The sequence below is a fragment of the Eulemur rufifrons genome, chromosome 7 (genome assembly GCF_041146395.1).
Source record: "Eulemur rufifrons isolate Redbay chromosome 7, OSU_ERuf_1, whole genome shotgun sequence".
Classification (NCBI taxonomy): Eukaryota; Metazoa; Chordata; class Mammalia; order Primates; family Lemuridae; genus Eulemur; species Eulemur rufifrons.
In genome coordinates this window covers 113,178,652-113,198,295 of record NC_090989.1, presented here as the reverse complement: position 1 = coordinate 113,198,295, position 19,644 = coordinate 113,178,652, and the positions used below count along the sequence as shown (strand labels likewise).

The following is a 19,644-nucleotide window of genomic DNA, read 5'->3' as shown; positions in this document are numbered from 1 at the left end:
GCACCCGGCCTAAGAATTCAATATATTGAAAAGATATCTGCACTCCCATGTTTATTGCAGCAGTATTCACAGTAGCCAAGATATGAAATCAACTTAAATGTTCATCAACATATGAATGAATAAAGAAATTGTGATACATATACACAATAGAATATTATACAGCCACAAAAAGAATGAAATCCTGCCATTTGCAACCACAGGGATGGAACTGGAGAACATTATGTTAAGTAAAATAAGCCAGCATGGATATTATTAACTTGATTTCCAAATTTGTTTACTGTTATAAGTATGTAATACATTGAAAAATTACATATGAAATCTCTGTCATTCTAATGATATATCTTTTTTTTATTTCATCTTATTGTTATGGGGGATACAGAATTGCAGGTTACATACGTTGCCCATGTACCGCCTTTCCCCCCAAGTCAGAGCTCCAGGCGTGTCTGTTCCCCAGGTAGTACGAGTTGCACCCATCATGTAGGTAGGTATATATCCCTCCCTTCCCCACCCCCCCCTTCCCGAGTCAATACCTTCAAGCGTTACCATTCCCCAAACGGTGCGCAATACACTCATTGTGTAGGCATACACCCATCCCCTCCCCCACCCCCCACCTCAGTCCGATATCCGATTGGTGTTGTTCCCAGATGTGTATTTAGGTGATGATCAGGGAAACCAATTTTCTGGTGAGTACATGTGATGCTTGTTTTTCCATTCTTGGGATACTTCACTTAATAGAATGGGTTCCAACTCTCTCCAGGAGAACCATAGAGATGTCGTATCTTCATTATTTCTTATAGCTGAGTAATATTCCATGGTATACATATACCACAGCTTACTAATCTAATCATGTATTGATGGGCATTTGGGTTGTTTCCACATCTTTGCAATTGTGAATTGTGCTGCTATAAACATTTGGGTACATGTGTCTTTGTTACAGAATGACCTTTTTTCCTTTGGGTATATGCCCAATAATGGGATTACTGGATCAAATGGGAGGTCTTATTGATATTTTAAAATTCAAGCACTTTTATTATTTTTGTGCTGTTATTATAATTTTAAAAGATATTTTTCATATTTCCCTCATATTCAGAGCATGATACTTTAGAAAATATTAACCTAGCTTATTCAAGATGGTTTTTATAATGTTGCCTCATGGAGAAGTTAGAAATAATCATGTATAACACTATGAGGTTTGACGTATGTCTACTGTGGACTTAGAAATTATTGCATGCCATTAACTCTTACATTGCTACATTGTCACAGCCTTGCAAGTGACCATGCGTGAGTTTCAATTAATATCTTCCCAATAGAATGTTTAGCTTGAAAGGCGTTATAAGCCTAGGCCTACTAAGAGCTTTGTCTTCGTAGCAGAGCATGGTAGAATATTTTTTGAGACTATGTAGTTTAAATGTTCCATACTGACAAATATTTTGTCTAAGAACCCTTTTCCTAGCCTTTCATTGTATGTAAAGACTTTGTTCTCTTTACATTATAAATCCTTGCTCTATGAGCTTAATTTCTGGACAAATATATATATATATCTTGTTCTGATATCATACTCTAAATTGCTGCTGAATCATCTTTGTTGCTAAAAATAAACCATCCTTGCCCCCTCTTTCTAACCACATAGCACTTTTTGAATGGTGGCCTAATGTGGCTCTGTCAGTGACAGCCAGAGGACTAGGGTGCAAGCTGGCAGGTGAGGCTGAAAATTACAACCCTGGATCATTCGCTTTGTTCACGTGTATTAATATGTGTTTTTTAGTTGTCATGTGTGTCAGATGTATCAGTGTCCTTTTCTCTATGATAAGGTTAAACAAAACTGTTTCATTGATTGGACACACATAAGTAATTTGTTTGAAAAAGGGTATAGCAAAGGTGCTTTCAGAGTCTGAAAGAGCCACTCTTACCCTTCCTCTGAGGCTTATTCCTCCAGCTGTGCTCTACATCCCAATTTCCCTCTGCTTGCAGTGCTGGCACTGTGACATATGACCTTTCTCTCTGGAACTTTCCATGTCACCCTCTCTGTTGTTTATTTTCTATCAGTACTTACATATGCACAAGTCTCACCTTTCTTAATTTTTTTGAAGTTCTTCTTTGGCCTTATGTTTTTTTCTCTGAGAACCATCTTGCCTCTTGTTCCTTTTTCTTCGATAACTTATCTGCACCTGTCATCTCTTCTTTATCTCTTTTATTCCTTAGATTACTGCAATGTAGCTTCTATTCTCACTTTCCAATGATAGAGTTATTTTCCCCAAAGTCACTAAATTAATGGACTTTTTATCATTCCAAATCTTATTTTACTCAATATCTTTTGCAATCTGGTAGCTAATATTTATTGAAGACTTATCATGTGCCAGACCTTATTTGAAGTTCTAACCTCAAAAGAATTTATAAAGTAAGTACTATTTTTATCCCTATTTGTCACATGAGGAAACTAAGGCAAAAGAGGTTGGGAAAGTTCCTCAAGGTCACCCAATAGTAAGTGATAGAGTCAGGATCCCAAGCCAGGGAAGTGACTATGATTTGAATGTGTCTTTTAAAATTCATGTGTTGGAAACCCAATTTCCAATACAACAGCGTGGGGAGGTGGGGCCTTTATGAGGGCAAAGCCCTATGGATGGATTAATGTCACTATAAAAAGGGCTTGCAAGAGTGGCCTCTCTCCGTTTCACTCTTTTGCCATGTGAGGAAACATTGTTCATCTTTGCTTGCCCCTCTGCCTTCTACCATGTGAAGATGCAGCAGATATCATATCCCAATGCCTTCATCTTGGACTTCCCAGCCTCCAGAACTATGAGAAATAAACTTCTGCTATTTAGAAATTACCCAGTCTGTGGCATTCTGTCATGGCAGCACACATGGCCTAAGACAGTGACCCTAGAGCTGCTTGATGTGGGATGCTGTTGACTGTTCTTCCCAGTCTCTGACCTGTGGGAATCCTCTTGACTCTATTTTCTTTCTCTCAAAACCGTCCAATTTTCTTCACCTTGTTACCACTCTCCTAGTTGGGAGAACACTTATCTCTCAACAGGAAAATTTAAAATGTTTCCCAGTCAGCCACTCTGCTTCTAGGTTTTCCCTATCCAGCTCATTTTTCAGACCATGGTCATGGTGACATTGCTGAAGCTCAAATCTGATTACTACAATCTCTCTGCTTAAAATACTTCAGTGGCTCCCTGATTTTCAGCTGAAAATGCAAGTCTCCTTATATTGTCATAAAGGAGCTTCAGGATGTGAATCCTGTCAAATTTACTTCTTTGGTTTCATCTCTGGACAGCCTCAGTTTGCCTTTCCCTCATCTCCTGGCCCATGCTCAAAAGAACTAGAAGAGAGAATTTTGAATGTTCTTACCACAAAGAAATGATAAATGTGTGAGGTGATTCTCGGGCTCTTTTTTAATTCTCTCTTTCTTGCTCTTCCTAGAAAGTTCTTGCCTTCTGTGCCCTTTAGTTTGGTCTCAGTTTAGACATCCCTTCTCTTGGCCCCCTAGTTCTAGAGGACTTGACCTTCTGTGCGCCCTCAGAGCTCCCTCTTTAGATTTCAAGCCTAGGGCTTACAATTCCGTTTTTTTTCTTAGTCATTGACTATTGCTTTCTCCATCAGAGTATGTCTTGTTGACTTAGCCAAATGTCTGATACATGGTAAGTATTCATTACATAGTTGTGGAATGACTGTCAAGTACTTTAGAAACTTTGAACAATGCTAAAACATGGACCCTTAGGTGCATTTTAGTTGGTTTCATGATGCTTCTGGACCTCCCTTTCCTCACTTGTGAAACGAGAGTATCATAGTTGTAATATACTTTTATGCTAGAGGCATAGAATTTAAGAAGCACAAAGTTTCTTCTCAAAAGATGTAATGAATTTTGTTATTAACAAGAAAAACTGGATTAAATATTTATAGAAATTTATATCCCCCCATTCTTACTGAGTTATTAATCTCATGGTTTTTTGGAAGTGGATTGGTTTAGGATGGAAGATTAACGAGTTGGAAGTGTGTTTATTTTGTCTGTATTATAGGAGCATGATCCCATAGCTTTTTAATTGATAATTCACAGGGGAAAGTGACAATAGTGTGGGAAAAACAGAATGGTGCATTTTATGCATAGAACAATGTATCAAAACTAAGGAAATTACATCCATGTGCTTATGAAAATAAATTATTCTATGAATTATTTTTACTTTTCTTGAAGAACTGTAGAAAACAGAAGGAAGTTTCTATTTATTGAGTTTATGCTTACAGCTCTTGATTCAATCCTTCCCTCTCCAGCAGATTTTTTTTCCTAAAATGCACTGGTTCAAGACTGCTTTTCTTTTCTTTTTACATGGTTCAATTCTAACTGTTTTAAGATTTTTATGGGGTTTTTTTGCCTCTTTAGGACTTTTATAATTTGGATCTGACTTCCTGAATGGTCAGTAAAAGCTTTAGCATTAGGCTATATCCATTTGGAAGTTACTACATGTATTAGTCAGGATTTTAGGTTATGCTGTGGTAACAAACAACTCCAAGTATTTGTGGTTTCAAATAGACACATTTTATTTCTCATTTAGCAATGTGTATTATGGGTTCCCTGGGCGTTGGGTTTGTCATAACTGTTTAGGAACCCAGGTTGAAAGGGTAGCTGCCATCTTGAGTGTGGCCAGCCCCTGTGCCAGGAGGGGAAAAAAAAAAGCTTGAACATCTCCCACTGCCCATTAGATGCTCTGGACAACTTCATCTGAGCTTATGGACCATTGAACAGAAATAGTCACATGGCTCCATTCATACGGATGCCTTAAAGTTCCTAGAAGATGCAGAACTGGATATACTTGGAAAACCATGCTGACTAGCTCAGTATGTCCCTGATATCTTCATTCCCATGACAATTTGACTTCCAACAGTTCTTTTAAATGACCTTCTTAGCATTTTCAAGAGTAAGCCATATCAATATCATTCCAGAATCCAAGTCAGCCTTCATGTCTTATCCGAACTCCTTTCTTAATGCTCTTATGCAAAGGCATAGCTAGGGTCAGAAGTTCTGTAGCATTAGCATGTTTCTGTTGTTATATGACTCCTGTAGTGTCACTGCCACACTGCCCTGCAGCTCTGACCTGGGTCTTGTTTTCCTATTTCTAATGGGTAAGTCATTATTTATACACTATAACCACTTCCTTTTCTCTCTCAAGGGTACCAGTATCCAAAGAATAGGAAGCAGTCATTTCCTGGCTTTAACAATTTAGACCCTTGTAAAGGAAGTGTATTTATTTATTTTATTTTTTTTTTAATTTCAGCATATTACAGGGATACAAATGTCTAGGTTACACATATTGCTTTGCCCCACCTGAGTCAGAGCTTCAAGTGTGTCCATCCCCCAGACAGTGCATACCACACCCATTAGGTGTGTATATACCCATCCTCCTCTCCCCCCTCCCACCTGCCCAAAGTTTTGATCACAGAATTATATGATTGCTTACATTACTTTAAAAAATGCCTCTTGAGCCTGGCTCCCAAATCCTAGGATTCTAACTAGAAAGCAGCAAATCCAGGGAGCATAAAAGCTAAGGTGCTGTAATTAGAATGGGACTTTACCTCAGGGGGTGAAGGACTGTCCATACCTTGTAGGGTTCCCACAGTGCGCTCTGTCTGTCTGCTTTCTTGTTTGTTTGTTTACTCATGGTTGTATGGCTGTATCAGTTGTAACTACCCTTTCATTGACAGGAATTTTAAGTTGTTATTATATTATGTTTTCAGCAGTCTCCAACATTGAGAGTGGGAACATGGATTTATAGTTGGTAATTTGGTTACTTACTCTCCAAAAGTGAATGGCAATTGACTTATTACAGGTGTTTTCCCAACAGCATCCTTAATTAATAGGCCCCAGACAAACTATGGCTTTAGACAGTTCTGTACACATATTTGATTGCAGGCACAATGCTCAAAATTGAAAAGAGGAAAACCAGCTTTTCTCATTTTTCCATGCTACTTTGGGGACCTTTCTTACAACACAATAGTCTTTTCAAAATCCCCACCCATTTTTTATAATTATGGCTGAGTTTTAAAAATGTTTAATATCTCCCTGAGGTACATGCGATTGTTCTACAAGTTCTTTGCTTTCATCAAATAGTCAATTATATCACCTATGAATACACGGAGCCAATGAAAGAAAACAGTGACTTCAGGAAGAGGCTGCTATGGGTAAAATCTTCACAAGGATTCTTTCCAAACAAAACCTTAAAATAAATTTGGAGCATGGAGCAGAGTATAATGGTGACAACAGTGTGCCTGCTGCCTACCAAAAGTTGCATTCTGTGTCAGGAATGATAATTACCAGCCATGAAGCAGAAAAACCCATCAACTCTGTCCTGATTACTAATTAATCAAGTGCTAAAGGCATTTAAACCAGTGACCCTGTTTCAGAGATGGAAGTTACAAAGTGATGCTTAAGATTTAAAGGGACATGGGTCCATTCCATTCCACCTTCCCCCTCCCATGCACACAAAAAGGTTAAGTGCGATGTTAAAATAATTCTGTTAGGCTTGTTTGGTTTGGTTTGGCCACTTGTCTTGTCCTTATAGGAGCAGAATTCAACAGAGGGAGTGTGGCTATCTGAAGGCTCAGATTTGAACTATAGCTTGTGAAGCTGCTGAAGATTCTATAATCCCACCTCCACATTGATAACCAGTCAGATTTGTTTTAATGGAGGCTTTTTCATCATTTAAATTGTTTAGGTTCTGTCTTTAGGTAATACATGTTCACTGGTAAAGATTTAAAAAATATGGAAAATAGTAAAGAAAAATATTTATCATAATGCCAGTGTATTACATTTTAGTATCTGGTCTTCCATATATTATATTTTTTATTGATAAATCAATTTATTAAATCACATTGTACCTTTCTTTTATAATTTGATATTTTTATATAAACAGTTTTATGACATGAAATTTATTCTGTCAAGTAACTTGCTATTACTGGTTAGTATTCAATTGAGTGAATGTAAAAAAAAATGTATTCACTCAAACCCTACTAATGGATATTTAGATTGATTCCAATTCTTCACTTCTGTAACCCTGCAGAAAACATCCTTTTACATAATATTGGTGTACATCTCTAATTAATTCCTTAGAATAAATGGTTATATATTGAGTTAGTAGGTCAAAGGATGTAAATATTTTTAAGGCTTTTGGCATATTGCTAAATCACTGATGAGAAAGTCATTCCAATTTCTATGAATTCCACCTGCATATAAAAGGACCCCTTAACCCTCAGCAATAGTGAATATCAACCTTTTAAGAACCCTTGATCTATGGATGGGTGACCATGGAATTTTGTTGACTTAATTTGCATTTCTTTGCTTTCTATTAATATTGAACATTTATCAAGAATTCCTATGGATTATTTTAAATTGTTGATTATGGTCCTTTCTCTGTTTTTCCTTTGAGTGCTTTAACTTTTTTTACTGATTAGTAGGAAATTCTTTATATATTAAGGATATTGCTCCTTCATCTTATGCAATGCAAATTTTTGTTCTATTTTGTCATTTACACTAGAACTTCTTTTGTCTTTTTCTATGCTGAGCAGCGACAATTGATAGTTATAATATTTAAATATGTAACCTAGAGAAAGTAATTTATTTTTTCTTGGACTTAGTTGTCTCATCTATAACACATGTATTGGGAGAGGGATGAGGATGGTTGGGAGGAAGGAACCAGACAGGTTGGATGAAATGATCTGTTGCAACTCTTTCAGTTCTAAGATTCTATGATGCCATTATTTCCCCAGTTTATCTTAATCACTGCATGTAATCAAGCCACATGGAAGTTTTTTTGATCTTGTCTGTTTTGGAGAAGCATTACCATTGCTTATTAAATTACAATGCTACAAATTCAGGGTTAATTTTCTTTTAATGAAGAAACTTCTGGATGGCCCCAGGGCTTTTTTTCTTGTTAAACTGTTATGAACCATTTCCATTTAAAAAACAGCGATAGCTTTAATGAGTTAGGCCTGCCACTTTTATGAAATTGCAGCTAATGAATGACCTTGCAGACAGAAATGCACAACACAATTAGAGTTACCAAAGTTTTCTTCCTGACTCTGAGCCTGCTTAACATTTTTATCATGTGCATGGACACACACATAGTTTCTGAGATATAAAATAATGTACTTGTGGCTGCACTGTTAATAAAAGAGACAGTGTAATTTATACCTGAAGCCATCATCAGTGATGTCTGGTTATTAAGAGACACTGCCGGTTGTTGACAGGTGGTTCTTATGGTGAGTTACGTTTATTAAATTTGGGGATGTCTGATTTCTAGATTTATGTATTCTATGGAATATTCTCTATTTTTATACTTTAGTGATAACCTGGGGAAGTTCCAAAGCATTTCCCTTTGATCAGAATAGTAGCTTTTGCTTTGTGGTATTGGTAGTATCGAATAGGAAGATCTTGTATGTGTGTGTGGCCAACCTTGACAAATCACGGGAGGCCTCTTCAAGGAGCCCAGTGGTTCTCTTTTTTAAAACTTTTAAAATATTGCTTAGAGAAAAGTACTTATTGATCACAGATTCTAGAAACTGGTATTTCCTGCAGAGAAAGTCTGTAAGGAACCCTGACTCCAAGCCGTTTGCCATTAAGGTATTGTGTTTCCTGTTTTGTTCATTATAGTTTTGAAAGATCCACCTTATAGCCAATTTTCCCAGAAAAGCTTAGTATATAATCACCTAGGATCAGCACTTTATTTCTAGTTAAAATGTTACTGCCTCCTCCAGTCTCACTGGGAGAGGGTCTGGATGGTTTCTCCTTAGAAAATCACTTCCTTGATCTGAATTATACTGGATTCCGCTACTTGCTTTAATTCCAGCTTCCAACCCAATATGGTTGTTTTTACTTTTTCTTTTCATTACCAAGCACTTGAAGATGGTTCTTGCCCTTTTTTTTGGCTTGTAAACTGGTGCCCTGAGTATGATATTTTTGAAAGCTTCCTGATTTAGGCCTCTTTGTTCATAAGTTCTCTTCTACTTTGTCCACTTGTGGCATAGCCAACAAAACTAGAGTCTGACAAAGGAATATGTGATACAAGGGAAGGAAAACAGTAAGGAAAAGTGAAAGAAAAGCTCCTGACAGCCACTTCAGAAAAATTGTAGTAGAGGAAGAGAGTGAGAGATGAGACAAGGGGGAGGCAGAGAAAACTCCATCTCCTTTCTCTGGCTTTGGCCTGTGAGTGGTGATTATGCAAACTCAGGGGAATGATGGGGACAGAATATTCCCTTGATTCATTCTGGGTTTTTATGAGAAGACTGCCTTGCAATCTGCTCTCCTATTAACCTGGAGCTGGTCACAACTGGGAAACTCCAAGGCATAGCCCAAGAAGATCTGAGTCTGGATCTCTGAGCTTCCTTTGGCTGGCGTATTTAGATAATAGAATCCTGGTGTTCTCACATGCTCCCGTGGGAGGTGTGGAGACTCTTGCAGCTGGTCTCTGGCTGGTCACCTTCCTAACACAATAACCACGATAGTAACAAAGACTTATCTAGCACTTATATGTGACAGATACTGCCCAAAATATTATTTAATCCTCATAGCAACTCTGAGAGGTAGATACTATTATTACTATCCTCTTCCCCATGTTATAGATAAGGAAATCCAGTCACAGAGATATTAAACAGCTTTCCCAAGGTCACAGCTAGTAAGTGGTGATTTGACAACAGAATTTGATGTCACGACCTGGGGGATAACCATTGTTAAGAGTGAAGTGGTCCTATAACAAAGGGCTACAGAACAAACTGCTTGGGCCACATCTTAGGATCCCCATAGCACCAGCAAGAGTTGGCTAGAGAGGCCGGGCGCGGTGGCTCACGCCTGTAATCCTAGCACTCTGGGAGGCCGAGGCGGGTGAATCGCTCAAGGTCAGGAGTTCGAGACCAGCCTGAGCAAGAGCGAGACCCCGTCTCTACTAAAAAAATAGAAAGAAATTATATGGACAACTAAAAATCTATATAGAAAAAATTAGCCGGGCATAGTGGCGCATGCCTGTAGTCCCAGCTACCTGGGAGGCTGAGGTAGTAGGATCGCTTAAGCCAAGGAGTCTGAGGTTGCTGTGAGCTAGGCTGACGCCACGGCACTCACTCTAGCCTGGGCAACAAAGCGAGACTCTGTCTCAAAAAAAAGAGTTGGCTAGAGAGGACTGTGGAACCCTGACTGAATGGAGAGATAGAGAAGTGATGGACTGCACTATTCAATAGCAGATGCTAGAACACTCAGCGATGAGGTGAGTTTGCCACGTGGAGAGTTGTACAAAGGACACAAATATATATATGCCACCCCTTCACCTGATGCTTCAAGAGCATGTTAGTTTCTGACGTATGGAGGAAAGAAGGGAGGGCGGTAAAGATCTGAATGGCAGCCCTTGTCACGATAAGACCATGTTACCTAATCTAATGGTACACATGGTAAATTTGGAGCAGGAGTACTCTATTGGACTAAAATTTAGTTTTATTCTCCGCCACCCCATGGGTGAGGCTGAGGAGGAAAGCCGAGTCTGTAATAGTCAAGTTGAGAGAAGAATGTTTTCCCTGAACATCCAAGTGGGGCATAAGTACCCAGAAGACTAGAAGTAATTTTCTTTCTCTCTGTATCAAAGATACTAGACTATAGTTTTGTCATCATCCATAGGGGGAAAAGCAAACCCTAAAAAATTACTGTAACTCCGTGACTCCTGAATTCTTATGGATTGCTGAACTGCATTTTTTTTGTTAAAATAACCATTAGAACTTAAGTTCCTTCAGCCCCACACAATTTATTCTGACGGCTAATGTCGGAATCAATTACCTTTCTATTTCTGGAAGGATAGGGAATAGTAAGGCCATATGGGACAATTGCTTAATTTAAGAATTGTGTATATTTGCCCTTCACAAAGACTCTTTTGATCAGGGTGGAGAGAGTCCAGGGAGTGGGTGGACAACGCAGCTCAGGTGTTCCAGAGCCTGCCTCAGCAGGATGGCGAGAGTGCCTACGGCTTCCCAGGTGACAGGGGCCCTCAATTGCACAATGGGATTCTCAGGCAGAATCTACTAGGACTATCTGAGGGCAGCTTGGAACCTAAACAGGCCAGAGGTTAAAGTTTTGATGTTATGTGACTTATGGTCTGGAAAACTTCGGGGTTGGATAAAATCTTTCATGGACTTCCTAGAGGGTCCTGTCTGCTCAGGGTAGAATGCCCCAAACTTTAAGCATTTGAGGATTGTCTTTACTATGATTACCTGTGGTGTTATTTATTTAATACTTTTGTTTAAGCTGTTTCAATATGTCAACTTAAATACATTTGTTAAAATAGGCAAATTTGTATGATTAACATAAACGATTAAAAATATTTTCCATAAATAGGATGTCATATTTAATATAAATACCAAGATAAAACAAAACAGTGATATCAAATCTAATCAACTGCTATTGCCTACATAAGACTCTGAGCTTGTAGCCTGGCCTACTATTTTCATAAAGAGAAATTAGTGAGTATCTAAAAAATGTTAAAGGCCTAATGTGTACCAATTAGACTTTCCTTGATGTAAATAGGATTGAAAGAGAATTGAAAGGCGGTAATGCTGTTTCACTCAATGTCCGTGTGCCCCTGAAAACCATCCGCTATATTACTTAAAATCTTCTCAATGAATTTTTTTTATAACCATGGAAAGACTGATTTGGGAGAAGATATACATTCTTTCTCCAGGACAGCTGATCTTGCCTCATCCAGCTGGGGGTTCTAGAGCCTTCCTGGAACTACCTCAATGAGGAAGGGCTTGGGAGCACACAGATGGTGGGCACCCACTGCCCCTCAACCAAGACAGTCTATGGTGTAGTATATAACACTCGCCCCAGAACTTTCTCTTTATTTTGAGATGGAAAATATGCAATTAAAGGAAAAAACAGGCACTTCTCATTTGGGTTCTCCAACCACAGTGCATTTCTTGACATAGACAAGACAGGAAACTAATTTACTGTGTTTGTGGACAGTGAAAACAATTGCCAATTGGCCTTGCAAGGAGGTTAGTCAGTATCTGGTACTGCAATGTATAGTCTTGAAGTTAGGGAGTGAATTAGTTTCCTATGGCTTCTGTAACAAATTACCACAAATTTCATGGCTTAAAACAACAGATATTTATTTTTGCACAGCTCTGGAGTCCAAATCGAAGATCAGTTTCACTGGGCCAAAATCTACGTGTTTGCAAGGCTGCACTCACTCTGAAGGCTCTAGGAAGAGATCCACTCCTTGACTCTTCCGGCTTCTAGTTGTTATCAGTGTTCCTTGGCTTGTGGCTGCATCACTCTAATCTCTGCCTCTGGGGTTATTGCCATCTCCTCTATGGTGTGTAGGTTCTCCTTCTGGCCTCTCTGTCTTAGTTAGTTGTGGCTAATTCGGGGCTGCTACAAATTTAAGCCACACACTGGATGACTTAAACAACAGACATTTGTGTCTCACAGTTCCAGAGGCTGAGAAGTCTAAGATCAAGTTGCTAGCCGATCCGGTGTCTGCTGAGAGCCCTCTTCCTGGTTTGCAGACAGCTGTCTTCTCAGTGTATCCTCACATGGCTAAGAGAAATATCACCTCTCTTATGTTGCTTCTTCTAAGGACACTAATTTCATTCATGAAGGCCCCACCCTCATGACCCAGTTACCTCTCTAAGGCCTTATCTCCTGATACTATCACCTTGGGGTTAGGATTTCAATATATGAATTTCAGAGGGACACAAACGTTCAGTCTATAACACTCTCTTTTCCAAGAATACTTGTGATTGGATTTAGGACTCAACCATATAATTCAGGATAATCTTTTCATTGCAAAATCCCTACTTTAATCACACTTTCAAGGACATTTTTAGCAAATATGGTAACCTTTACAGGTTTCAGGGATTAGGAGGTGGATGTATTTTGGAGGATCCATTTTTCAGCTTACTACAAGGAGAGGGCGGGTTATCTTGTTAAAATAGGGAGGTAAAGTTTGTAAAGCTTCCCCCATGAACCACATACGGTGCTGTGTATTTTGTGTTAGCTTATTTACTCCTGACAACAATCTCATGAAGTATCACTGTCCACATTTCACAGATAAGAAAACCATAACAGAGAGCTTAAAAACTTGTCCAAGATTACAAAATTAGCAAGTGGCAGATGCTTTAGCAAAACTAGTTTTCCAGCACCCAAATTGCATTATATTACAACCTCACTGATCTTATGTTATCAGGTGAACATGTGCTGCTTCGCTGAATGCATTGGACTTATCTGGTGTCTGCTCAAGCTCCTTGTTTTCTGCTGAAGCCACCTTAGTATAAACTTGTCATGACAGGCCAGAGTGAGGACATGATTCTAACATCCTATAGTCCTGACTACACTGAATTAATTCATGGGTGAATGTAAGACTTCCTTAAATCAAGAGGAAAAACAAACAAACAAACAAACAAACAAACAAAATAGTGCCCCGGTGGCTACAGTACATCAAATATCTCCTTATTTTTATATCTAACCTGCTTCAGAGTTAGTCATGTGTTCAGTAGTTTTGTTGAATTAATCAGCTACAATGATAAGTTGTTTATCTTGCCTACAGGAGGCGGAAACATTCCAACTGTTCATTTTCATGCACGCTCTTTGTGTGCCTCTGTAAATTATTTTTAGTAGGTGCTGTAACTGCTGTTAAGATGGAGCTATCTAAGGCTCTTACACGTGAACCTGTCCAACAGCTTTACTTTGACAAAAGTTTTGCAAGGATAATGAAACATTCAGGCAGGAACAAACTTGCCTAGAATGCTTCATTCAAGGTCTAGGTCTGGGGAAAATATTAGTAATGACCTTCATGGGTCCTCCTTCAATCCAATTGAAATTCAAAAGCAAATTATGATGAACTCTTTTCACCACCATCTGGTTAAATGAGGTTTTCTAATTGTCTGTGTCATGGGCTAAGTTTAAAGAGGAAGAGTGGCAAGGAACTGATTCCCTACAGACCAAAGATGTGTTGATGCTATTTAAAATGCTGGTCAGGGTCTGGTTCCTGAATCCTAAACATAATACTGCTTTCCATGTGGAGCAGAGAAGAAGTGACCTAGTGATGTGGGGGCTTTCAGTTGACACACACTGTGGAGAACCAGATCTTGGGTGGGTTCATCTAAGAGCATTCAGTTTTTTGTCCCAAATATAAAATCTTAACAGTCACATGTTTATTTTTGCAGAGGTGAATTAAAAACACACAAATAAGCAGATTTTAGATATCATTCACATAGGAAGAAACAGACTTCATACTTGTGATTCAGAGCTGTTTGCTTTGGAATGTTGTATTTTCCTTTTGCAAGCTGGGTACAGTGAGGGTGTTGTACCCTTCCTCCCACCTTCCAAATAGCACCTCCAGGCAGTTTCTCATGATATTGAACAGTTGTTCCTTTCCAATTCCTAAAGGCTTATTTCGTAGCTCTGTATTTGTTTTGGACACTCCCCTGTGTTGAGCTTATTATCTTACTGCTTTGTCACTGCAGAATTTATTGCATTAAAGGGTCTGCCACTGGCTGTGAGCTGTGAGTAGCAAGTCCAGAGTTTGAGTGCTCATGAATTAGGGCACCAGATGCATAAGTTAGATAAACCTGTTACCCCTTTAGCCTATGGGATGAGAAATCTCCCTTTTGAACCCACCTTCCACAGTTAACAATTTAGATTAAATTAGCTCAGAACTCAAGAAGGCAATTTTCATTTGTAAAGGGATTAGTTATTTTTCTTCTTCTTTTATGATAGAACAACAGTCTAAACACAAAGATAAATTGAAATGGGATTTCATTTATAAATGGCTTTCACTAATACAAATAATAAAATGAAGGAAAGCTGTTTGAGTAATACTGAACAGTGTCTGATCATGACATTTTAATAACTGGAGGTAATAAATTTAAGGTTTTAATTTTCCATGCTAGTATTTTAATTGCTTTACAGAACTATACCAATGTGGACTGATGATGCCTATTAGAACCCTTCTTCCAGGAGAACTCACAGAGGTACTGACCCATTAGGTTCTAGGGCAGTGTCCTCAGGCTGCACAGAAGTGAGTCGGGAAGGAAATAGTTTTTGGCTTAGAATAATTTACATTCCTAATGCATCTTAATCTGTAAAAAATTTGGCCTGAATGCTTTATACGGGGGAAACTCTTATCCATGCTATAAAATATAATCAAATGAATTTCATGGTAATGAACTACCCAGGTTTAATGAATTGTTCTTTAAATGTGGAGTTAATGTCGTATTTTAGAATTACTTTTGTCTAGTGAGTATTTAAGTGAGTGATTACTCACTTAAATATTCTATGGTTTCTTTCATTGACACCAGAAAAATGGAGATAAAATGTCAGTTCCTCATTTCCATTTGCTTAAAAAGTACAATTATTACAAATAACCACTATGGAGATTCTAACATTTTGAGACAATTCATACTCTTCTGTAGTTCGGGTGACTTCTGAAGGAAATCGTGCAGTCTCTGCTTGCCACCTGCTCCTTTGGTCATAGATTAATAACATCTGACCAAGCATGAAGGCATGCTGGGGCCATCTGCCATTACACATAGCAGGATGTGTTTCAGCTTTACCAAGTAGAATTCTGACAAACTACATGGCACCACTCTTAGTTGATAGTTATCCTTTTGAGCTGCATGACCCAGTTATTTTGATAACATGAGTTCAGCATTCATCTCGGTCAAACCAGAACTACTTAATCTGCTTGGTAGTGATTAAAGCACTGGGCCATGTATATAATTTCAATGATAATTATGAGCTTTCTTTTCTATTTATATAGTAATAGGATATCAAATAAGACCTTTGCGTTTGTCTCTGTGCTTTGATGTGGTCTACAAAGTTGAGAAACATAGATACCAAGAACCTTCACATTCTAAGTGAATTGAATTTTCTTTCCCCCATGTCAATCCCTCACCTCCCACTCCCTTTACCAAAAACTACCCCTGCCTTCACTCCCACAGTCATCAGAACTGTGACCACTGTTCTCTCCACTGAGGCTTTTTCTGTGCTCTGGCATTTTGTTGCCATGGAGCTCAGAGACTCTATGGATGATGGAGAAGGATGCCCCAGTGGTTTGGTATCCATTGGAACCTTATATATCCACATAAAGGTTCTTGTGAATCAGAGACCCAACACTTTCCCAGGCTTTCTCCTTCAGGATATGAAGAAGTCCCAGTGCTATCATTATTGTCATTCCAAAGGAAGCCTATCCAGCATCCAGAAAGTGTGAGCACAATGGAAATGACATCACTGCAGGGACTAAGGGGACTTGTTCTAACTGTACCTAGCTGGGCTACCTGGGGCAAGCCATTTGACCTCACAGTATTTTCAGGTTTTTTTTACTTAAAAATGAGAGTACTAGAATCGGTGCTTTTAAAATGTGTTACAAAATTTCACGGTGGTGTCTCTGGGACTGGTGGCCAGATCTCACACCACCTCCCTTCTTTCTTCCATCTGGAATGAGACTGATTACCTGGCAGTGAAGCAGCTATCTTGTGACAATGAGGCAACCAGTATGAGAATGAAGTCTGGCACAACTCAGATTGTGGAACTGGGCCCTGATGACATCATTTAGGTGCCTGCCCTCCCTTGGGCTGCCTTTTCTCAATTTCTTGTTGTGAAAAACAATAAACTCTTATATAGTGAAGCTACTCCTAGTTGGTTTTCTGTTCCAAACAGCTGAATGTAGTTCTAATGAATGCAGCCTTAAACTGGCATTGTTCATCAGACAGTTCTGAGATCAATAATCGTGCTTAGCATTCAGTTAATACGTTGGAACCATCTGCAGTAAAAACTCTGTTTCTATTAGATACTTGAAGGTTTTTCATTTCTTTTAATGGAGGAGGATATTTTTAGCATCCCCACAGATAATATTGCTTTAGTGTTCTTTTATAAATGTTTTGTCTTTAGATAGCAAATCTGGGCACAATATTTACAATCCGTCTTTTCCTCATTTACTGATAATAGAGAGAAGGTATCTCATAAATTGGACTATGAAGTATTAAATTGGAGAAACTACTCCATCATTTACAACTAGTATAGTTAATTGTGGTGATTTTTCAGGCTAGAAGAGAGAGTTGTTCTCTTACACCCTAAAGTAACTAACTTCCTTGCTAATTTTTAGATAAATAGACATTCATTTCTCTTTGCCTTTAATAAAAGAAACACAGTTATTGCTTGTAAAACTGAATGGCAATTTTAACTTTGGAATAAAAAGACCTGAATTGTATTTTAATAGTTAAATTTAATTAATAAGTAAATGTTTAATCTTTTAAAAATTTGAAATATTCTACCCTTCTATATATTTATATCTTCATAAATATCAGTGGACTGTTAAAATAAATTGAAATGCAACTCTAGTCTTCAAGCAAACACAAAAAGTCTTTGGAATAAGATTCTGGCTTGAAATTTGAAAATGCTGAAGACATATTTGGTTGAAAGATGTAGTGGAAACATGTTACCTAGGTTACATGAATTTATGATCAAAAATATAAAATGGATCTTTTAAAAGTGTATAATCCACCCCCCTCCAATTTAAATATATCTGAAATCTGTTGCCAATTTGATGACTCCTGCTTTATAACATCACCCATATTTTTTTAACATATTTTTATATCAAAGGGAAAACATCTTTTCAAGAGAGTTAATATCCCTATTCTATAAAGGTACAATGGTTTATTTATAACATGACATTTTCATCATAGGTCACTAGAGAGAAAAATTGGGTTTTCTTTGAAAGAGATCAGAATGGTAATAGAAACCTTAGTTTGGATTTCTTACTAATATGTTAAATTTCTATAAGATAATTTATATTCCTGTAACAAGAAAGGAATTATAGAATAATAAAAAGGATGTGGCCTTAGATATCAAATAACTCATATTAGAATCCCTGTCCTCCCAAGTCTGCCTGTGGCAGACAGTTGTTTGTTTGGCTACCCAGTCCTAACCTCTTCCTCTTTCCCCATGAGAGGTTGAGAAAGTAAGATTATAGCTTCCCCAGCGTCCCTTCCAACTGGGCTGTGTGACCCAGTTCTGTCCAGTAAGCTGTAAGGGGATCTCTTCGAGGCATTTTTAAGGAAATTTTTTCCTACAAAAGAGAACAACGTGAAGAGAATGTCATGTTCTTTTTTGCCACCATTCCTATTCTTCATCTTGTATTGGATCTGTAAATGGATAAAATGGTTGTAGTCATCTTTTGACCAAGAAGTAGAGGACACCAAGATGCCAGTGCCCCTGACCTAGTGCACCTACCTTGTTGAATCACTGACCCAACCAACCCCGTGGTTATCAGCTATTTGAGCCCTTGTTATATGATTAAAAAAAAAAAAAAAACTTTCATTGCTTGTATCCAGAAGCTTTCCTTTCTAATGTATGATTTATTATAATGGGCAAATATTTTAACTTCCCTGAGCTTCAATTTTCTTTTCTGTACAATGGGAATGACAGTACTTAACTCACAGGTTGTGGCTTTTGTTTTGAAAAAATTCATTGAAAGCATATCTGAGTACACTAATACATAGTAGAAGCTCACTAAGAAACACAGGTTGAGTATCCATTATTGGAAATGCTTGAGACCAGAAGTGTTTTGGGGTTCAGATTTTTTTCCCGATTTTGGAATATTTGTCTCATATCAGTTGAGCATCCCTAATCTAAAAATCTGAAATCCAAAATGCTCCAATGAGCATTTCCTTTGAGTGCAATGTTGGTGCTAAAAAAGTTTCAGATTTTGAAGCATTTCAGGTTTCAGATTTTCATATTAGGGATCCTTGACCTATAGCTCATTTTAGTTATATTAGTGGAGCTGTGTTGCCTTAACCAACTTGAGGAGATAGAATTGAATAAGGCACTGTTAGTTTACCAAAATTACATGATATGTATTAATTATACTTTCTCATTTAAATCTTCCAATAAATCTATAAGAAAGGTATAATTTTCCATTTGCATATGAGGAATCTGAGCTTGGAAATAGAGATTGTTCCAAGGTCAAATGCTTTGAATATGTCAAAGCTGGTATTTGTGCCCTAAAGATTGCCCTCCATGCTTTGTGGGATAGGAACACTCTGAACCAGGACTGTGAGAATAAAAATGTTGAAGGCATATTTGTTTGAAAGACGTAGTGTAAACAAGCTAGAGAAGCAGCACATTTCAAACTCAGCCAGAGAGGCTTGAGATGAGAGATGCTGAGAGATGTGGAGTATGCACATATGTATCTAAGGATGCTGTGGGAGATGGAGGGGAGGGCTTGGGCAGCAACTGTGACAAGGTACAAGAAATATGGTTGAGAGACAGGAGCCAAGGATCAGGGTCCAGACTAGTGGATAAGGCTGGTGGTGGACTCACATGCCTTCATGAGCCAAGATGGTAACATGAATGTGTGAATCTGGTAGAAGCAAGACAAAAAGGTATGGAGAGTATTGGCAACTGGAGAGAGAGTAGAAGCCCCAGCTGAAAGCATTTAAAAAAATTTAAAATGCTGTGCTAACAAAATAAAACATGTCCATGGAGAATATTTGATCCCTGGTCATTGGTTTGTGACCTGGAAAGTAATGTAACAGAAAATAGCAGCCCATGTTGCAAATAACTTCTTAGTCCAGCTATTTTCTTCACAATATATTATTTGGCATTCATTTACTCCT

General features: G+C 38.1%; 1 long non-coding RNA gene across 2 annotated transcripts in view; it reads left to right on the top strand.

Moving 5' to 3' along the window:
- Window positions 1–19,644, top strand: part of LOC138386614 (uncharacterized) — a 75,235-nt gene that overhangs the window by 33,399 nt on the left and 22,192 nt on the right. The gene's annotated exons all lie outside the window — the stretch shown is intronic.